The following is a 14,634-nucleotide window of genomic DNA, read 5'->3' as shown; positions in this document are numbered from 1 at the left end:
CTTCAAAAAACATAGCAAGTTTGCGTGGTGTACTTGATTCAGTGATCCAGGAGACTTACTATATTTTTGAAATATTGCTGGTGGGCTGCATAACTCCCTGCAGCCCCCCCCCCCCCAAAATTCTTTTTAAAAAACAAATGGTAGTGCCCCTTCCCCTTTTATGGACATCAGTAAAAATGCAACATGTTAATATCTCTTGCATTTCTTTTAGAGCGCTCCTTGAAGGAGTAGCGACAAATAAATCACAGGCTGTGTTCGCCCAGCACTCCCACTGTTTAAAATTACAGGGGCCTGTGTAGGGGGAAGCCTGAGGGCCCCCGCTAGATCACTGCACGCATGCCCATGTAATGGGGCCATGTAGCAGCTGCCAATTTTATGAATATAATTATCTAAAGGGGTGCTCCTGTGCCCATCGGGGTCACTCCACACCTTTATGTTTGATGGGACCTGGGGTGAGAGCCCCAGGGTCCTGCTGCCCCCAGCTCCCTGCTCCTGTAGGAGCTGTTTTTTTTTAATTTTAAAGTGGGATGCCCTGGTGCCAACCCAAGGCACCCCATGGCTGGTCCTTCATTGAAGGCTATGTGGGAGACTCCCTGCTAGCACCTATTGCACGAGCGGTGGGAGCAGGCATTTCTTCCACCCTGATGAGGCAGCTTCTCTTTTACTCCTATTGGGTGGGAGCAACTAACAGTACAGAGAAAAGTTTTGTTCTCCCTCCAGGCAGGATGGGATGGAAGAACATTGCGCTGCCCCTGTCCATGTGGGCAGGGAAATACATGGTATCCTGGGATTAGTGTTGGGGATCCTGGGACACTTCACCTGGGCCGGCTCCAGGGATGGAGTCCAGGGGCCATTGCATGGCTTTTGGAGGAGGCCTTGTGGCCTACCCCCATTTCAAATATTTTCGTTGAGGGGAGCCATGCACTCACCTTCTCCATTGTTACATTATGGACCCTGGGATGGGGCTCCTGGGGTCACTTAGAGGTTTGGGGGAGTGGGTACGCGTGCCCCCCTCACCTTTATGTTTTTTACACATCCGGGGATGATGTCCCTGGGACTTTTTAGGCTTGCACAGGGTGACTGCATGCCCCACTCTCCTTTATTTAAGATAAGGCACCAGGGTATGTGGTCCCCAGGACCTTTTAGAGTCTTGAGGCTAGAGGCCTCACCCTAAATAGAAAATGCACAATACCCGTGGGCTACCCATATGTTGTTTTCTTAATTTTACCACAGATTCTCTGATCCTTCCCCAAAAAGTGAAGCGCCCACTACCATGTGTAGGGGAAACAACGCTCTTCTCCCCCCCCCCCACACACGCTGCCTCCGCTTACCGCTGTGTTTCTTCTTTCTTCAATTCAAATCCGGAATGGCGGGAACTGCAACAATGTTTCAATCACTTCAGATGCTGCTATTGCAGTTCACCCTCCAACGGTGTCGGTGCCTGCTGTGGCGGCAGCCGCCATAATGTATAATCACCAAGACTTCTCCTCCAGAGCTCCAGACAAGAAATTAAGCGGCACACCAGGGATTACTTGCACAATTACTTTAATTTGCACCAAGACAACGCGTTTCAGAGTTAGCCTCTTTTGAGTGAATTGATACTGCAATTTCCCTTAGAAATACATCTTTCAATTCATGGAGAGTGACAACATACTTCGCTGTTTGCACATGTGTAGATATCATATATATAGCAAACTGTGGTTTGGATTTTGGGAGAGAGAGCAGGAAACCTGCTCTCTCTTCTAAAATTCAAACCAGATTGCTTTCTCCACATGGGGAGCTGCATCTTAGCAGCTCCCCGTGTGGAAAAGCAATGCTGGCTTCCGCAGGGACCGTGAGGGCATTGGGGCTCCCCCCCCCATGGTCCCCAACGAGAGGCCAGGTCCCAGGGGATGGAGTCCCCAGCGCAATAAGTGGCCAGGGAGGGGGGCCATGCAGCCCCCCTCTCCATTAATAAATAAAACAAAAAAAAACGCAAAGGCTTGCCCCGGGGTATGGGGTCCCCGGGCCATAAATGCCCTGAGGAGGGGGAAACACAGCCCCCCTCCAAATATATAATTATTTTTTTAAACACTGGCCATGCCCCGGGGGATGGGGTCTCCGGGGCCAGAAGTGGTCCGGGAGGGGGGCCACGCAGCCCCCCCTCCGAAATAATATTTACAAATAAATAAATAAATGAAGCACGCAAAGGCCGGCCCCGGGGGATGGGGTCCTCGGGGCCATAAATTGCATGAGGAGGGGGGGCCACGCAGCCCCCCTCCATAATAATAAAAAAAAAGTTGGCCCATGCCCCGGAGGATGGGATCCCGGAATTGGCCACAGGAGGGGGGCCCACGTGGCCCCCTTCCCATTATATATATATATGTATATATATATATATAAATATGTTTTTAATGGGGGTCAGGCCCTGGGGGATAGGATCCCCAGGGCCCAAACACAGTAAGAAGAAGGGGTTCTACACAGCCCCCTTCCCAAAACAATCTTTAAAAAACACTCGCAATCGTGTCGGGGGCCCTGCCCCTTCCCAGCAAAACTCTGCAAACCCGCCACAGGGACCCTCAGTATTCAAGGGGAATTAATTCCCCAACTTACAATGAGCCAGGGGATGCATTTGCACAGTGGTGAAGGGAGGGGGCGGGGCGTGAGGTGACATGTGTGGAAACACACCGTGGCGCGTTGTAAGTTGGGGAATTAATTCCTCTTCAATCCTGGGGGTTCCTGGGGCCAACTAGCCCACCAGGTACCTCCAGTAAGCGCCACAGGGCTGCGTTGCAGAGAGGTGGTCCAGGCCACCCCCCTTTTTACACCTCTCTGCAACACAGCTCTGTGGCGTTTACTGCAGGAACCTGGTGGGCTAGCTGGACCCCAGGGACCCTCAGGATTCAAGGGGCATTAATCCCCCAACTTAAAAAGTGCCACAGGGCGTGTTTGCACAGTGGTGAAGGGAGGGGGTGAGATCTGAGGTGACATGTGTGCAAACACGCTCTGTGGCACGTTTTAAGTTGAGGAATGAATTTCTCTTCAAGGCTGAAGGTCCCTGAGGTCCAACCAGCCCACCACCCACCTCCAGAAAGCACCACAGAGCTGCGTTGCAGAGTGGTGTAAAAGGGGCATGGCCTGAGCCACCTCTCTGCAGCGCAGCGCAGTGGTGCTTACTAGAGGTACCTGGTGGGGTAGTTGGCCCGCAGGGATCCCCAGGATTGAAGAGGAATTAATTCCCCAACTTAAAATGTGCCACAGGGCGTGTTTGCACACATGTCACCTCATGCCTCCCGCAATGCAGTGCTGATGACGTCACATATTACATCACTCATGACATGGTCAGTGACATCACTCATGACATCACTGATGACATCTCAAATGACATCACTGATGACATCATCCATGTGATAATTTGATGCATCTTCTCACACCCAAATATATTACCTTTTATACACCCACTCTAAATTACAGACTGCCATTCTCAAAACCATAGAAACTCCAACAGCAATAACTACATACACACTCACTGATTCTTAGGTTTACACAGACACCCACTCACTCAACCGTACAGTCACTCATACTTATGGTCACTCAGTACAGGACTATAATATGCACTCACACACCTATTTAAACACTCACACAGCATCACTCATCCATACAGGTACTCACACACCTAGTCAGTCATGCAAGTAATTAAACACACTGCCATTTATTCACCTATACAGTTATACACACCAGCGCAGGCACTCATACAAATACTAGCACATTCTTATGCTCTGATACAATCACTGATACAAGCACACACTCATCCATTCAGCCACTCTCACAATCACACACTCTCACTTGCAGCCACTTATATACTCCAACACACATATATACTGCCTTTCACATATGTAATTACTCACACATTTACCACTGAGATATACATTCACTTACTAACACACCCATACACACACTCACCCACCCATACAGTCCATCACAGATGCACTCTTGAAACCATGCACCCAGTGAATCACCCACTCACACATCTATGCACAGTCACACACACCCTACCCACATAAACACTCAGGCACCCATACAGAAACTCAGACAACCAATCAATAGCCCATATAGACATTCATGTAGCGATTCACAAGCCCATGTAGCCGCTTACATACCAACAGACAGACAGATACAGACATTCACATAGTTTAGTCACTAACCCTTGCATTCAGTGAGATACGTTTAATCACTCACTTATAGAGTCAGTCAGGCACCCACTAAATCATCCATGTAGATACTTATACACCCACTCGTTCTTCAATACGCCTTTCCCTATATAAAGTAAACATATTTAAACTTTACAGAAACACACAGTCACTGGATGATGTCATCAGATATGTCATTTGAGATGTCATCAGTGATGTCACTGACCATGTCATCAGTGATGTAATATGTGGCGTCATCAGCAGTGCATTGCGGGGGCGCAAGTTATAGTTAGCCGAACTAACTATAATGGGGAAATTTCTCTGGTTTTGTACGTGTGAAATGTCCAACTAACTATAACTTTCCCTAAAACCTATGGTTTTTTCAGTGAATTTCTAAGATTTTTTTAAATGTTAATTTCTAACTATAACGTGCCTGAAACCTATGGTTTTTTCAGTGAATATATATATATATATATATATATATATATTAATCCACAGATTGCCCATGGACTTAGGAGCTCACACAACTGGCAACACACCCTCCGGTTATTAGCTTCAGGCATCTTGCTTTCATCACTCCGGGTAACGGATTAGACCTGACGCGTTTCAAGACTTTCTCTCTTTATCAAAGGTCATATGCAAATTGAGCACACCGGAAGTTCTGCACGCACATTTTATTTACTGCTGAGTGCATTTTCGTTATGGTGCATGCTGGATTGTTTTGAAGCCGTCGGACAGCTACTTGCGTGTGTAAGTTTTCAGACTTTGTTTCTTCCCAGTGCTGGAGCATAACCTGGTAGAGTGTGTCCAGAGTAATCTCAGAAATCTGAGCCATATCTCCTAAGGAGGTTTCAGCAGCAGTGGTTAATACTGGCGAAGCTTGAACATCAACGCCTGCTGTAGTATCACCGGGTCTGCCCAAGTCCTGCGGAGCCTTGTGTATAGTATTTTCTTCCCCCCATTCCAATCTAGAGGAGGGGGATATTCCATTGTCACCATCCTCTCCAACAGCAGAGTTCTGAGCATCCTGTACATCCTGTACAGAGCTGCTTAGGCTGGTGACACTGAGATCATCTCTCCAGTCCCCATCAAAGCTCTCGGATTCCAATGCATTGGAAAGGTCCGACATAGAATGGAAATTGCCAGCCGAGTCAATAGACTCTGTATCTCCGGAGAGCTCAGATATTTGCGGCGTGCTGATAGCAACCATGGGCTCCGCTGGATTTTCCTGCATATTTACAATCTGCGATGAGTAGTTAAGACCTGCAATGAGATGGCAGCTAGAGTCGTCGAAGCCGAAGGAAGGATATCAGCGATCTAAGATGTCATGGCTCAACAGAAGTCTCAAATTTCCTCACTGGAGACATTAAAGGAAGAAGTTAATTGGAAACTGGTCGATCTGGAAAACAGATCAAGGCGTAACAACTTACGAATCTTGGGCATTCCGGAGGGGAGTGAGGGGGGAAACATTAGGCAATTTGTGGTTGAGCTCTTCAAGGAGGCCTTTCCGGAACTATCTCAGTGGCAGTGCTTCTCGGAGCTCCAAAAAGCTCATAGATTCCCCTTTCAAAAGAATAGTAGAACTGCCTCTATCGCAAAACCAAGAGCCATACTGATCTGTCTAAATAACTTCCTGGCTCGGGAGGCTCTCTATGACTTGGCCAGACCGTATCGGAAGCGTAAGGGGAAAAGCCAGGAGTTCTTCGTTCGGCCAGATTACTGCCATGCCACCGTCCAACAGCACTGGCAATTTCACCAACTTATCCCAGCCTTCCAAGCTAAAGGGGCCCAAGCTTTCCTCCTTAACCCCTCAAAGTTGAAAGTCATTTTTAAAGAAAGGACATTCTTTCTAACCTCTGAGACTGCAGCAAAAGCTTTATTAGCTTCTTTTTACCTACATTTTTGTAGTGTATGGAACGTCTATTGATGTATGATGCTACTTATGATGTTACTTATACATGTTACTATGTTTCTCAGAGGGTCTCTCAGCTGCCTGTGTTAGATAGTTTCTTTTTCTTTTTCTTCCCAGGATCATTTAAAGTTAATATTGATTTAGGGAGAGGAAGGGAAAGGGGGAGAAGGAAGGAAAAAAAAGAGGAAGAAATAAATACATTTTCTCTCCTCTTTACGGGACGGTCAGATAATTTGATGGGAAGCGAACTGCAAGGGGCACTATGCTTCTCAGGCCATCAATACTAGGGACTATACAGTCCCTCTGCCTCATGTGGGTGGGTTTTTGGGTGGGGTTGTTGGGGGGGCACTAGAGGGTTGTTGGGGTGGAACAAGGGTGGGGCAAGAAAGGACAGACTTTTTTTTGTAAGAGAGGCTTTGGCTGCATTTGGTGCTGCAGTATACTTTTTGGGATAGGATTTGTAGAGGACTTAGCAGTTCCTGCTGCACCTGAGCTGGAACCTGCGTCTGCTCGACTCGACTCGACGCTCGCTGCCTGCTGCTGCTACCTGCATCCCCCCATGGGGGACACGCACTTACCTGCCGCCACCGCCGAGAGTCATTCCAGGCCACGAATAGACCTTGCCAGAGCCGACGCCTAAGCCGCCACCGCCGAGAGTCCTCACAGGCCATTGGAAACCGCGTCGCCGCTCCGGGAGGACCACAGCTCCCGGCAGGCATCGCGGCGGCGCGTGGAAGTGACGAGGAACGCGCCGGCAGAGCGCAGATAGCAACATAAAGGGAGGAGGAGACCGGCAGAGCGGGGGGACACGCACTTACCTGCCGCCACCGCCGAGAGTCATTCCAGGCCACGAATAGACCTTGCCAGAGCCGACGCCTAAGCCGCCACCGCAGAGAGTCATCACAGGCCATTGGAAACCGCGTCGCCGCTCCGGGAGGACCACAGCTCCCGGCAGGCATCGCGGCGGCGCGTGGAAGTGACGAGGAACGCGCCGGCAGAGCGCAGATAGCAACATAAAGGGAGGAGGAGACCGGCAGAGCGGGGGGACACGCACTTACCTGCCGCCACCGCCGAGAGTCATTCCAGGCCACGAATAGACCTTGCCAGAGCCGACGCCTAAGCCGCCACCGCCGAGAGTCATCACAGGCCATTGGAAACCGCGTCGCCGCTCCGGGAGGACCACAGCTCCCGGCAGGCATCGCGGCGGCGTGTGGAAGTGACGAGGAACGCGCCGGCAGAGCGCAGATAGCAACATAAAGGGAGGAGGAGACCGGCAGAGCAGGGGGACACGCACTTACCTGCCGCCACCGCCGAGAGTCATTCCAGGCCACGAATAGACCTTGCCAGAGCCGACGCCTAAGCCGCCACCGCCGAGAGTCATCACAGGCCATTGGAAACCGCGTCGCCGCTCCGGGAGGACCACAGCTCCCGGCAGGCATCGCGGCGGCGCGTGGAAGTGACGAGGAACGCGCCGGCAGAGCGCAGATAGCAACATAAAGGGAGGAGGAGACCGGCAGAGCGGGGGGACACGCACTTACCTGCCGCCACCGCCGAGAGTCATTCCAGGCCACGAATAGACCTTGCCAGAGCCGACGCCTAAGCCGCCACCGCCGAGAGTCATCACAGGCCATTGGAAACCGCGTCGCCGCTCCGGGAGGACCACAGCTCCCGGCAGGCATCGCGGTGGCGCGTGGAAGTGACGAGGAACGCGCCGGCAGAGCGCAGATAGCAACATAAAGGGAGGAGGAGACCGGCAGAGCGGGGGACACGCACTTACCTGCCGCCACCGCCGAGAGTCATTCCAGGCCACGAATAGACCTTGCCAGAGCCGACGCCTAAGCCGCCACCGCCGAGAGTCATCACAGGCCATTGGAAACCGCGTCGCTGCTCCGGGAGGACCACAGCTCCCGGCAGGCATCGCGGCGGCGCGTGGAAGTGACGAGGAACGCGCCGGCAGAGTGCAGATAGCAACATAAAGGGAGGAGGAGACCCGCGTCGCGGGACGCCCGGGGCGAAGCCCGGGCAAAGGGCGGGCCGTCTGAGGCCGTCCGAGGTCGGACAAGGTCAGGTTGGGCCAGGGATTCTGCCTTTTCTACTAAATACTCTCCTTTGGATAAAGCATACCAGGCCCACTGAACTTCAGGTAAACATAAATCTCATTTCTCCTGCGTATTATAACATTTTGTTTCAAGTGCACTTTTGCTGAGCAATGCCTGTTAAAAAGCTAACCTCTGTCTCAAACACAATGGAGAACTATCTTGTTCAAGTTGTGACAAAAATTAACACTGATAGAAGGACTTCTTTGGGATTAGAATCCCCTATACAATCACCACTGGTAGATATCGAGAACGAGGATTCATTCGCTTTGCTAAATAATAGCCTCCTGGGTGGGGCACACGACTCCCTCCAGGACATAAATAGCATTCAGCCCAGTGGCATAGTAGCCAACACTGAAGAAAATAGTGACATTGACGCTTTGACTGTGCTTTCTACAAATAGCGACTCTATTGTCTCCAACGCTCCCCCCATCCCCGCACCAAGGGTTCCAGGGGGTAAAAAAAAGCCATTCAAAAGCGTGGAGGCCTAAGATCATCCAAAAACAAAGCTGCTACGCCACCAAGGAAATCTACCGATGATGACGAGGAAGACTTGACTGGGGAAACCTACGTGACTCTTTCCGATGATCTACTACAGAAACTTTGTTGCCTGATGGACACAAAAATCAAAGGGATGGTAAAACCCCTGATTAGTAAAATTGATAAATTAACTGCTGAGGTAAGCAAACTGGAAGGTCTATTAGGAAAAACTCTGGGGGAAGTGAGAAAACTTCCCGAAGTTATTACAACAAGTGTCCAGCGATTGATGAGTGAAATCCAATCTGGCAAATTTAACGGACCGACTCCTGTTGTTGTACCAAACCCCCCGTTGACTTCATTGTCAAACTTATCTGATAGGCCCTCCAGTGACGTACCATCTGCTTTACTTCATGGGGAACCTAATTCCTTGAAAGGATCATCAGAGCTTGTTGTGGAAGCTTCACCATTAGTTCTTGTTCTTGCAAATGTACCCCCACTAGCCCCAGGTGATGTCGAATCAACTTCATCATTGTTAAACAAATCTTTATCATGGCTAACCAACAACATGGCCATAACTTCCTGGGGCAAAGAGCAATTAGCTGAAGAACTGGTGAATGCAAGAAGGGTTGAGTGGATTGGGAATAGGGTAAAAAAATTCAAGGGGGACTGTGTTGTGCTTAACTTCTCTGACCCCGAGGTTTTGCCAAACATCCTGCCCAATCTTCACCCACCTCAGAAAAGATTTACCCCAATTGTCCCATTGACCCTAGATTTCTTCTATCCTAGGAAAGGCAGAGGCCCTAATTGCAGCACACTAAGAACAAAATGGAACGTTGTAACTAAGAGGGGCAGCAAGAACCCTGATCTTGGTGAGTGGGGTCTAGGATTGGTAAACAGATTTTCTGCTCTTTCCAACCTAGACGCATGTGATTGACTACCATCTAACCCCTCCACCTTGCTGCAAATTCCTACGGCTGCATGTTCTATAGAGGTGCCTAGTTGTTCAAAACTTTTACAAAATGTGATAGTCATTAATGTACCTAGAGCTGGATTAACTGCAGTAAATATAAATGAAATTGGTATTGTCGATTCAACGCCAACAGGGCCAGCTCACAGTAATTATCCAATAATGGTAAATGCTACCGGGAATTTATTGTCTTGGAATATTGCTGGGCTTTGTTCCAAAATGGATTGTGGAGAATGGTTCGGTTTTGTCAGCCTGTATGATGTTTGTGTTTTTCAAGAGACCTGGGCCTGTGATCCTGTATTTGCATTGGGCTATTTGAACTTTTATCTTCCGGCCACCAAGGGCCCAAAAGGGCGACCGATGGACGGACTCACTATATGGGTGCGCCAGTCTGTAAGGCTTGATGTGAGAAACATTGAGCTTCATCAAAAAGACATCCAGCTTATACGACTAAAGGGTAACCCATCTACCTCCATAGATATTTATAATGTATATGCTAGAGGGGGTAGTGCAGGAAAATCTGAGGTCCTTTTGTCTTTGTATAAATTGTTAGAAACTCACTCATCTGGGAAAAATACACTAATAGCTGGCGACCTAAATCGCACTTTTGAACCTTTAGACATTGGCGATGCACATTTGGGCACGGAGGAAGATATGTTATGGGATATTCCCGCTCTTAATACAACCCCAATAACACGCTGGACTGAGGATATTCTTGGCCTAAACGCTATGTGCCTCGAACATGGGTTAAGGGCCTTGAACGGTCGGACAATGTCTGACAGAGTACCAGCCATGACATTTAATAATGGGAGAAATAAGAGCCGTATTGACTACGTTATATGTAGTATGCCCCTATGGCCAACAGTCACTGATATGGTTGTTTTGGAAAGGCTCGAAAGTGACCATAATCCTTTATGTGTTCTCCATAAATGGTGGCTGTCTGATGTTGTTTCAAGTACTTGTGTTGAATCTCTTCCACCGTTGACTGTACCCACCAATGATTTGCGCAGGCTGAGGTGGACTAGTGTTAGAACTGACCCGCTGGTCTTAGAAAAAATAAGTATGGCAACTGATAAGGCTATACTGGCCCTTGAAGGAGAGGCTGGGCATTCTCCTACCCAAAATAATGTCACCAATGTCCATAATGACCTTTTCAAAGAAATAAAATGCCATTTCTTAAAACCGGCAAATAAAAAGAAGCCCGGGGTCTATAGGCCTGCTAAATGGTACAATCAGGACTGTAAGGGGGCCAGGGCCCGCTTGGGTGATGCAATCAAGAACAAAAATAAGGAGGCCACTAGGATAGCTAGGAATCAATATAAACGTTCCATAGCAAAAGCGAAAAAAGACTGGGATGAAGCCCATTGGAATTTGCTACAGAGTGCTAGTGACCAAAATCATTCCAGGTTATTCTGGCATATAGTCAAATGGGGTCATGACAGGCTTGAAGATGCCACTACAAACAATGTCCCCCAGGATGCCTGGGTAAAATTCTTTAGCGAACAATACGCTTCTAGTGACCAGTCCATTGATAGTGTACGCCCACCCTCTTCTTTGACAGAAGATGACATTTGTATGCAGTGTGAAATACTGATTGCACTCAAAACTGTTCATAGTGGTCGTGCCCCCGGCATTGACGGAGTTCCTGCAGACGTTTTTTTAAACGACACTGCAAGATGGTGCAAATATATTCATCTGTTAATAAACCATATTGCCAGAGGTGCAGATATTCCAGAAACATGGCGGGGTGCTGTTATCATCCCGATATATAAGAAAGGAGACCGCGCTCAGCCTAGTAATTACCGCCCAATTAGTTTGATCGACACTATCCAAAAAATAGTGGGGCGAGTAATCGTTAACAGGTTGCTTGATTGGGCTGAGGATAACAACATCTTATCCCCCTATCAGGCTGGTTTTCGCAGGGCAACCAGCACTGTGGACCAAGTCTTCCGTCTCCAACTGATCCAGTGGAGGACCGTGGTGCTAGGCGGAGGCAGCCTGTATGCAGCATTTGTTGATTTGCGGCTGCCTTCGACCTGGTACCAAGGGCAAAATTGTGGGAAGTTCTTGTGACTCTTGGGGTCCCTGGGGAACTGTTGTCCTTAATTATGCGTTTACACGAGGGCAATTACGCTAAAATTCGTTGGGGTGGGTACGGTAATGACACTGCCGAATTCCCAGTTGAGCGTGGGGTTCGGCAGGGTTGTTCAATGGCCCCTACTCTGTTCACCCTTTTTATTAACGGTGTGGTTTCTTGTATGCAATCTCAGGCAGTGGATGCTCCCTCTCTTGCAGGTGAAAAAGTTCCAATTTTAATGTTCGCCGATGATACCTTAATTTTATCTAAAACACCAGCTGGGTTGCAAAAAGCATTGGCAATATTTGATGATTTCTGTGTAGTTCATGGACTGGAGGTAAATGGGTCCAAGACAAAACTCATGGCCTTCAATCCCCATAGAAACTTTAAACCCAAAATTTCCCTGAGTGGTCGTACCCTGGAGGTTGTAAAATCCTTCACTTATCTAGGGATCCATATCTCTAATGACAACAGGTGGCAGCTACATCTTAATATTGCTACTTTAAGGCACAAGCAATTAGCTGGCACAATTATTAAGGAGCAAAGGAAATCGCTCACTAAGCCCATTAAACCACCACTGATAATCTATGAGGCAAAAGCAATAGGGTCTGCCTTGTATGGTGCGGTTTTATGGGGGCATGAAAACCTTCAGGAACTCCAAACCTCAGAAAACAAATTTTACAGGACACTGATAGGTGCCCCCCAGAGCAGCCCACTATTGCCCCTAAAATACGAATTAGGTAGGAGAGCGATCTCTGATAAAGCCAAACTGCGCCCGATTTTATACTGGCGCAGGCTTTGGACCACGCCAGAGCTCTCTCACTACGCGAATGGGTTTAAAGATGTTGTCAAAGCCGACTGCTATAACAAAATAAAATGGTTTAAATCATTAAAGATTGCTTTGTTTGAATTAGGACTTAATGCTCTATGGATTGATCCAGCTGGGGCTTTATTTCCTTCCAAGTCCACCCTAAAAAACATTTACTGGGAACATGTTGTTAATAAGAGTATGCTTAGTACAAACAGTGGGTATATGACCACTAGTTACTTAGAGATCAAATTGTACCCAATTTATGAAATGTATTGGGATTACATATTAAACCCCATGGACAGGAAATTGCTCTTCCAATTGAGGGTAGGTTCCCTCCCCCTCTGTAACTTAACATCTAAATGGAAAGCAGGGGGTGTACCAATCTGTCCAGTCTGTGGGGTAGGTAACGAGACTCTTGGTCATTTTTTGTTCTCTTGTCCAATGTACTCTGCACCAAGGCGAGCTTGGTTGGCTCCCATGTGCAGGAACCTAGGTACAAAAAATAGTATGGTAGCATTGCGGATTGTAAGATCTACTTCTGTTAATTGGATTATAATTGCTACTGCAAAGTACCTGGGGTGGGCCTGGATTATAAGACAGAGATTGCTGGCAGGATAACTATTTATCGCTTAGTTGACAGTAAATTGTTAGATACATGTCTATTCTCTGTAACAATTCAATGTAAATTCAGAGACTGCTAGACTATTGTTTATTCTCTGTAAATGTTGTTTAGTTGGCCAGAGACTGCTAGACTCGTGTCTATTTTACTTTCTTAATGTAACATACTAATTTAATGTATCATCGGTATGAAATTTTATGATATGAATTTTCTTACAAATTGCCTTTTGTGATTATCAATCAGGCACTTTTTTATAATGAACTTGCACCTGACATTTTATACGTGTATTGTTTTTTAAACATCATCTATGTGCTTATGTCTAATTGACTTGTAAATTTAATCGTTTTTATTACATGTATGTATGTCTGCTTTTATGAGTAATACTCGAATAAAGCACTTTTGAATTGTTAAAGGTGCTGTTTTTCTTGACTTTGTGATCTCTTCATTAAAACTTTATTATGGCTAAGCTGAGGATTTGCTCCTGGAATATCTGTGGCTTAAATAACAGGAAAAAAGGGGGATCTGTGCACAAATAATACAGACTATGAGATTAGATCTCCTCTGTCTTCAAGAAACACACTTGTTACGGGATAATAGGCGATTGTTAAACAATTTGGGTATGCAATTATTGAGTTGTACACGTCAAGGTACTACTACAAAAGGGGTCGCCATCCTTATGAAAAGAGGTTTGGGTTGTCTCAAACGTAGTAAGGTGGACTTGTATGGCAGATGGATTATATTAGAAATTACTATAGAGGGTAAACTATGGACTATCTGCTCAATTTATGCTTCAAATCTGGGCGATTCCGACATCCTAAACATCTTAAGTTTAGAATTAGCTGGTTGGCCCTCCCCTTTAATTTTGTGTGGATATTTTAATATTCACCTAGATCAAGCTTTTGACATTCGTTCTGATCTGGCTTATCAAGGGCTTAAAAAAAAGACGTATAAAGCATTAAGAGGGTTAGTAGAAGAATTTGGACTATATGATGTGGGATTTGTTAAGAGTTCTCCTACGCCAGGCTTTACATTCTTTTCTGCACCGCATCAAAAATGTGTCCGATTGGATGATTTCTTTGTCACCTCTGGTCTTTTAAGTAACATCGGCTATGAGATATTCCCTCGAATAATCTCAGACCATAACCCAATTTTGATAGAGATTAGAACAGGCTTATGCTCGACATCAGATCCGATAGTATGGTCATTCGAACGGAAACTCTTAGCGTACCCATTATATATAGAGCATATGAATAAATGGATTGAGGATTTTTTTGATTTTAATTGAGGGTCTGCCTCTATTCAAACTGTTTGGGACTCTTTTAAAGCCGGGGTGCTCGGAGAGACCCAGTCTTTTTCTATACATAAGCAAAAAAAGGCCTGAAATACATTAGCCATGTATTACAAGGCAGTGTCGGACTGGGAAGCTAAATTAGTCACTGCCATTAATTATTTTCAAGATACCTATCATATTAAAGCTACTCTTGCTATACATAAATCTAAGTT

This window comes from Lissotriton helveticus, chromosome 7 (assembly GCF_964261635.1).
Source record: "Lissotriton helveticus chromosome 7, aLisHel1.1, whole genome shotgun sequence".
NCBI classification, from domain to species: Eukaryota; Metazoa; Chordata; class Amphibia; order Caudata; family Salamandridae; genus Lissotriton; species Lissotriton helveticus.
This window is presented reverse-complemented; position numbering follows the sequence as displayed.